We start from the raw sequence: 6,753 nt of genomic DNA, 5'->3' as shown, positions 1-6,753 counted from the left end.
AGCAGCGGCTGAATCAGGATGCCTGGGGCAAAGCAGTTGGGGTGCTGCTGGGTTGGTCCAGTAGCGCCAAGGAGCGGCGCTACTGGAGCACCCCAGCAGCACCCCAGCTGCTCTGCCCCAGGTGTCCCCAAGTCAGTCTCTGCTGAAACTGACCAGCGCTGACTACAGGAAGCCCAAGGCATAGTTGCTCTGCCCCGGGCTTCCTGGAATCAGCTGCTGATCAGTTTCAGCAGCAGCTGACTTGGGGACGCTTGGGGTTCTTAAGTTGAATCTGTATGTAAGGCAGAACTGGCGGTCAGTTTCAGCAGTGGCTGAATCTGGACGCCAGTTCCGACTTACATACAGATTCAACTTAAGAGCAAACCTACAGTCCCTATCTTGTACGTAACCCGAGGACTGCCTGTATTTGGTATATAGGTGACATGTACCTGTGTGTGCTTTTTTTAATTCTGAAACATTTATTCATAATAGATGAGGTATTGCTGAGCTTCCCTTGAACATCAAGGGCTTTGCAAACTTTAATGTAAGATTACTGTAGAGTAGTTTTCCCATGTACAGTAAAAACTTGAGATCTTGATCCTTAAAGGAAGGTAGGCACCTAATTCTAATTTTAATCCCTCTGAGGATCTGGGCCTAAATCAGTTTGTCAAAGATGGAGAGCAAGTCAATGGTAGATCGGGAATTAAGATTTACCAGTTACGGTATCAGCTAGCATCTTATTCAGCAACCCATATTATCTCGTTGCCTACCCATAATTGCTCAAGGTAAACATGCCCTTCTATGCTTTCCAACCAACTGGTGAAAAAAAACAGCTGTTGGAGAATACATCCTGGAATATTGCCAACTGACATTAGAGGTAACTTAGGTAAGCAGAATAGAATCAGGATAAATGCCTATACTACTGTAAAATACACTTTAGGAGGGATGCTCATTAGGAGTGGTCAGCACCTCTAATTTACAATCCTCTGATGGTTGGTAATTAAACTGGAGTGTTAAAGTTCAGTACTAGCAGTACCCCCTTTTTAAATGAGCAGAACCACTGCCTTATGTATCTGTCCCCCTTGGAATTCATCCATTACTGAACTAGCCCTTTAATGGTCTGATGAGGTGTTAGAGCGACAGATGAGTTTGGTGACCTTCCATAAATGTAAAAATGTGGTACAAAGCAGTAAAGTTTCACCTTCTTGGACAGGCTACATATGCATATCATTTAGGTTTAGGAGAGGGGTGAGAACCTGGGGCCCATTGCTTAATTTTATCCAGAGCAGGGCAATATTATCCAGATTAGAGCTGTAGGCCAGAAGCCCTGGGTCTTGATGACCTCCACCCATTCTCTGCAGGACTGGCAGGATCTCCAAGTACTGGGGAAGCTAGGGTGTGAGGGTCATCAGCTGTCCTCTGCACAGGTCTACTGCTGGGAAGGAGGGAAAAGGGAGCAATGGGTCTGGGGCCCCGTGGTTCAAGAGGGCCCCCGGCTCCTTACTGCTGCAGTAGTGGCCCTGGGTGGTGCTGAAGAGCTAGTGGGGGGAAGTTAGCCCCAGCTTCTTCTGCCCAGACCCACACTCTTGGAAGTGCAGGGCCAGCCTCCCCAATCTTATCCGTGAGTCTGGCAATTCTGTTGCCCCCTGCCCCTAAGAGGTGGGGCACTGACATAAATGCCCAGGGAAACTCCAAGTGCATGTGTGATTGCCACGGGAGCACCCATTAACTAGGGACTGCAGCCAATGGCAGCTGCAGGGTCAGTGTCTTCAGGTGTGGCCATCATGCAGAACAGCCTGACGACATATGGCAGCTTCGAGGAGTGGCATAGGGCCAAGGCAGGGGAGGAGCCTGAGGTTAGTGGTGCCCAGCCAGAGCCCACATTCTGACCCCACTCCTCTACCCCAAACCCCAGCCCTGAGCCCCTTGCCACCTGCCCCTGCTATGAGCCCATGTCTGTAGCCAAAATCCCTGTGGCTGCATCTACTCAGCACCCTAAACTCAAAATAAGATACACAATTTGTGCTATGTAAATTGTGTATCTTATTTCAATTAGCCTATTGAAATCTCCACAGCACCAGATTTCAAAATAATGCTCTTATTTCAAGATATCCCTTCAGCCTCGTGGAACAAGGGTTGCTGGGTGCCAAAATAGCACACCTGTTATTTTGAAGAATGTTTTGAAATAACAGGTGGCTGGGGTAGATGTGGGGTAGCTATTTTGGGATACCTCTGGTATCCTGAAATAACCCTGCAGTGTAGATGTACCTTGCCCCAAGCTGGAACCCCCTCCTGCACTCCTATCTGCATTGCCAACCTTCTGCTATGTCAAAATCCCCCATGCACCACCCTAGCCCTGAGCCTGCCCCCACACTCCCACCCCTTCAGCTCCAGTTTGGCATCCCCTCCCACATGCTGAGTCCCTCATTTCTGTCCCAATCCTAGAACCTAGGGGAAGCCCCGAGCTTTTGCTCCACCTACTCCCCCGACAAGCAGAGCTGTATGTGGCCCACCACTGATTTTTTCCCCCCGTGTGTGAATGGCCCCTGATAGAAAAAAAGGTTCCCCACCCCTGCATTACAGCAATACAAACTTCAGTCTAAGTTGGCTGTTCCTAGAGGCAGAGCCAATCTTAGGGGTGGGCGAGCCAGGCAGTTGCCCAGGGCTGCCATTTTCAAGGGGCTGCTGACAGAGCCTGATAGAAGCCTGTTCGGGACACACGCAATTAAAGGGTCCACAACTGTATTTCGGCCTTTTTTTTTCCTCAACAGTTGCCTGGGGTCACTACTTGGTTAGGACTGGTCCTGCCTAGAGGTGTCCCTAGAATTGCCACTGTCCCAGGCTCTTGTTCATAGATCAGTCACAACCTTCAGCATGGTTACAAATACGTCCAAAGAGCGTAACCATCCTTCCTTTTTATTTATGGCTGAATGGGAGTCCTGAATTTTTTTCTGTTGAAAGATGTAAGTGTATGTTCTTGTTCTACTTCCACAGAGACATCTGCTTGGAGCTAAGAGTCTAGAGGGGTAGGCACCTAGTATGAATTATCAGTAGTTACTGTTCATCCTTATGCAGAAGAGTTCTAACACCTGATCTCTGATAAGGGATCAGCCAAGAAATCCAACATCTTACTACTTTACTTGTGGGTACATTTCAAAATATTTAACATGTTTCCCTAAAATAGGAAAGAAAGAGTTTTGGAAAAAGTGACACCCATACAGTAGTAGTGAAACACTAACTCTTTGAAGAATATTGTCTGGAAGAAATAAAAAAAAAAAATGCCTTGTAACATACTTGACTCATGTCTGCTGGTCTGCAATCTTGTGAGATGATTTTCATCTCATGGTAATTATCTAGGATATGAGTTGGCAATAAAGTAGTTACAATATTTGAGTGCTAGTAAGAAATTATATGACTGTTAACTTAATTGCTGCCCTCCAAATAAAGTTATACTTCATGGTTCTGAGACAAGGAGGAATGAGAGAGAACAAAAGTCAATTATAAAACTAATTGTGAAAGGTCAGCACGTAATGTCTGTCTAAAGTAATCTGTATGAGAGATTATTATAAATCAGCACTAGGTTTCAGAGTCCTCAGGCTGCTTTTTTTTCCCTTCAAATATACAGTGCAAAGTTATCCAATAGGAAGTGTTCACTTCAGAGTAGTGGATCAACATCGACTGCAGAGACAGGAGGTATACAATAACTGATGACAGTGCATCCACTCAAAAAAACTGTATCTACTCTTGGAAGTTTCTGATTTTGCAAACATTTATGCACATGTACTTATTGGAAGGGGAAAGGTTTACATACATGTTTCAAATTAAGCACTGTGTCATGTATAATCATGTGCAGGAGCAGAGGCTAATCCTGCTGCTGGCAGAGGTTGTCAGCAACAGATCTTGGGCCCGGGTGCATTCTGCTTCCCACTGCCAGGGTGAGGCTGAGCAACTCATCTGGGAGAGGATGGAGTAGATCAGGTTGCCTGTTGCTCTGCTTCCCACAGCTCCTGCCACTGCAGTGAGTGCGGGAGGGAGCATGACTCTTGCTGCTGCCTCATGCCAGGTCCTCAAAGTAAGCCTGCAGACTGCCCTGGGCCTTACAGGCTAACATGAATATGGGGGATAATCCTGTTCATAGGATGGTTGGGGCAGCTACTGTGGGCCCCCCCCCAAGTGAGGGGCCCAGAAAGGCCACCATAAATCATTCTTTGGACAGGACGGCTGTGGGTCCAGGACAGTTTCATCTTTTCTTAGGTCATGGGGGATTAGATGAGAAGAGTTGCTATTCCTTTCCATACTGGAGAAGCGTTGAGAATTTAAACCAATTGCTAGGGCTAAATGTTTGTCATATTTCTAAACATGAAACATGTGGTCTAGAGTAGGTTGAAGTTGGTCTTCTGAGACCTATGGCCTTAAGTCTGTATCTTTCTGAAGAAACCCAAGTCCAATTTGTGGCTGTGGGAAAGGTATCACGCAAATTGCTGCTAGCACCAAGCCACCACAAACTTCCTTTCTCGTGTAGGCAAAGCTTGAAAAGGTAATGCCACTTCTCTTCCCCTGTTTCAGCTTTGCCCTGTGAACAATGGTGTGACCAGAGTGGACAAAGTGGCTACGTCTACACTGGCCCCTTTTACGAAAGGGGCATGCTAATTTTAAACTTTGTAATAGGGAAATCCGTAATAGGGAAATTCAAAGTAGGAATAAGAGATCCTCCGGAAAAGGGCTTTATTCCAGAGGATCGGGCCAGTCTAGACGCTTTTTTCCGGCTTTTCCCCAAGCCGGAAAAAAGCGGCGGACATCTTTATTTAAATCCCGCGGGGGATATTTAAATCCCCCGCGGATTTCCCTATTACGAAGTTTAAAATTAGCTTAACCCTTTCGTAAAAGGGGCCATTGTAAACGTAGCCAGTATGTTTAATCCTGGGAAGAGAAGAAATGTTTTTGCAATGCCAAGAATACTAAGGTCTGTTCTGGGCACAGCACAGAGGCTGTGTCTAGACTGCAGGGTTTTTTTCGAAAAAAGTAGGCTTTTTTTAAAAAAAAACTTCACCTGCGTCTAGACTACAGCCGCGTTCTTTCGAAATTAAATTGAAAGAATGCGGCTTTTCTTTCGACGGTGCTACTCCTCATTTCACAAGGAATAATGCCTTTTTTTGAAAGTGCTCTTTCGAAAAAAGGCGCTATGTTATGCAAACTGTGCTTTTTTGAAAGAAAGCATCCAGACTGCCTGGGTGCTCTCTTTCGAAAAAGCGGCTTGCTTTTTCGAAAGTACTGGTTGCAGTCTAGACGTTCTTTTTTGAAAGTATCTTTCAAAAAAGCTTCTTTCGAAAGAGGCTTGCAGTCTAGACGTAGTCAGACAGTAGCAGTGCAAGTTTCTCTGTGCTGTGCTTCTGCCTTTTTCTGGAGGGACACCTCGAAAAGCGAGATAGAAGTTTACTCTCCCTTTGCCTGCTAATGATAACTAAGATTGCTTACAAGTGTGTATTAGTTTTTGTTATGCATGTGTATCTATTAGGAATTTGATTGAGACCATGAATTCATTTCACACTGGCCACAGAACAAAAGCTAACAGCAAAAATATTTTAAATATATCAAAAACAGGAAGCTTGGGAAACAATCAGTGGGACCACAGGATGATTAAGGTACTAAAAAAGCATTTGAGGAAGAAAAGCTGTTGCAGAGAAGCTAAATAATTCTTTGTATTGGTCTTCACTGCAGAGTGTGAAGGAGAGTTCCACACGAGGGATGTTAAATTTTGATCAATCAGCTAATTGAGCAAATGGTTGATGGAATTTTGACTCCATAAGGGGGAGAAAAACTTGCTATCCTGCACCTCTGCCTTTTAAATGTATTAGACCACTGCCTACAACTCTTACTACATTTAAAAGGCAGAGGTGCAGCAGTCGGGACCCGGCACAAGCGGGGACTGCTTGAACGGGAGCCAGCACCATCTCTGAAGAAGGTCAGGGGAGGCAGAGGCACAGCTGGGATATGGCATGAGTGGGGACTGCTTGAGAACTGTGTCCACACTTGTGCCATTTCCCCTGCTGTGCCTCTGCTTCCCCTGCCCCTCTGTGGAGACAGTGCAGGGGGAACCAGCTTTTAAGATGACTTCCCTCAGCACTGGCTCCTACTCCCCCTTTGCTGCCTCTGAGACAGAGACACAAACATTAACTCTGTTATATAGCCTATTGCTTAAATAAGTGCCTATACCCCCATATCTCAAGAAAAGATTAAATTATCTGGATATTTCTAGGGCTTCAAAATCTCAGAAGAACTCAAAAGATTGCCTTTGGCTCTACCTGCCCTTGTGGCTTGGGCCTTCTGTCTTGAGCTACTAATCCAGCATCTTACATAAGCATTAAGGTAGTAGATTTTCAAAGGATCCTAAGATAGATTTGTTGTTTTAAGACACTGTGTCAAAGTCTCAGTAGGCTGTGATGGTGGCTTGTATAGATATGTGAAGAGTTGGCTGCAGGGTTTATTGCAGGGATAGGTTCCTGGGTGAGTGTCTGAGGTGCGATGTGTGGCTGCTGGAAGGAATTTGCTTCACATTAGGGTGTTGTCTGTAGACAAGGATTGGTCTGTCTCCCATTGTCTCTGATGCACTGGAGGGGTTTGAGCTGGGGGGCTATAGGTGATGACTAGTGGTGTTCTGTTATTTTTCTTGTTGGGTCTGTCTTGGATAGGCAGATTCTTGGGAACTGCCTGCTTCTGTCAATTTGTTTCTTCATTTCTCTGGGGTGGCGCGCGCGTGTGTGAGAGAGAGAGAGA

This window comes from Pelodiscus sinensis, chromosome 3 (assembly GCF_049634645.1).
Source record: "Pelodiscus sinensis isolate JC-2024 chromosome 3, ASM4963464v1, whole genome shotgun sequence".
Taxonomy (NCBI): domain Eukaryota; kingdom Metazoa; phylum Chordata; order Testudines; family Trionychidae; genus Pelodiscus; species Pelodiscus sinensis.
The sequence above is the reverse complement of the archived record's forward strand: the minus strand, read 5'-3'. Positions refer to the sequence as shown.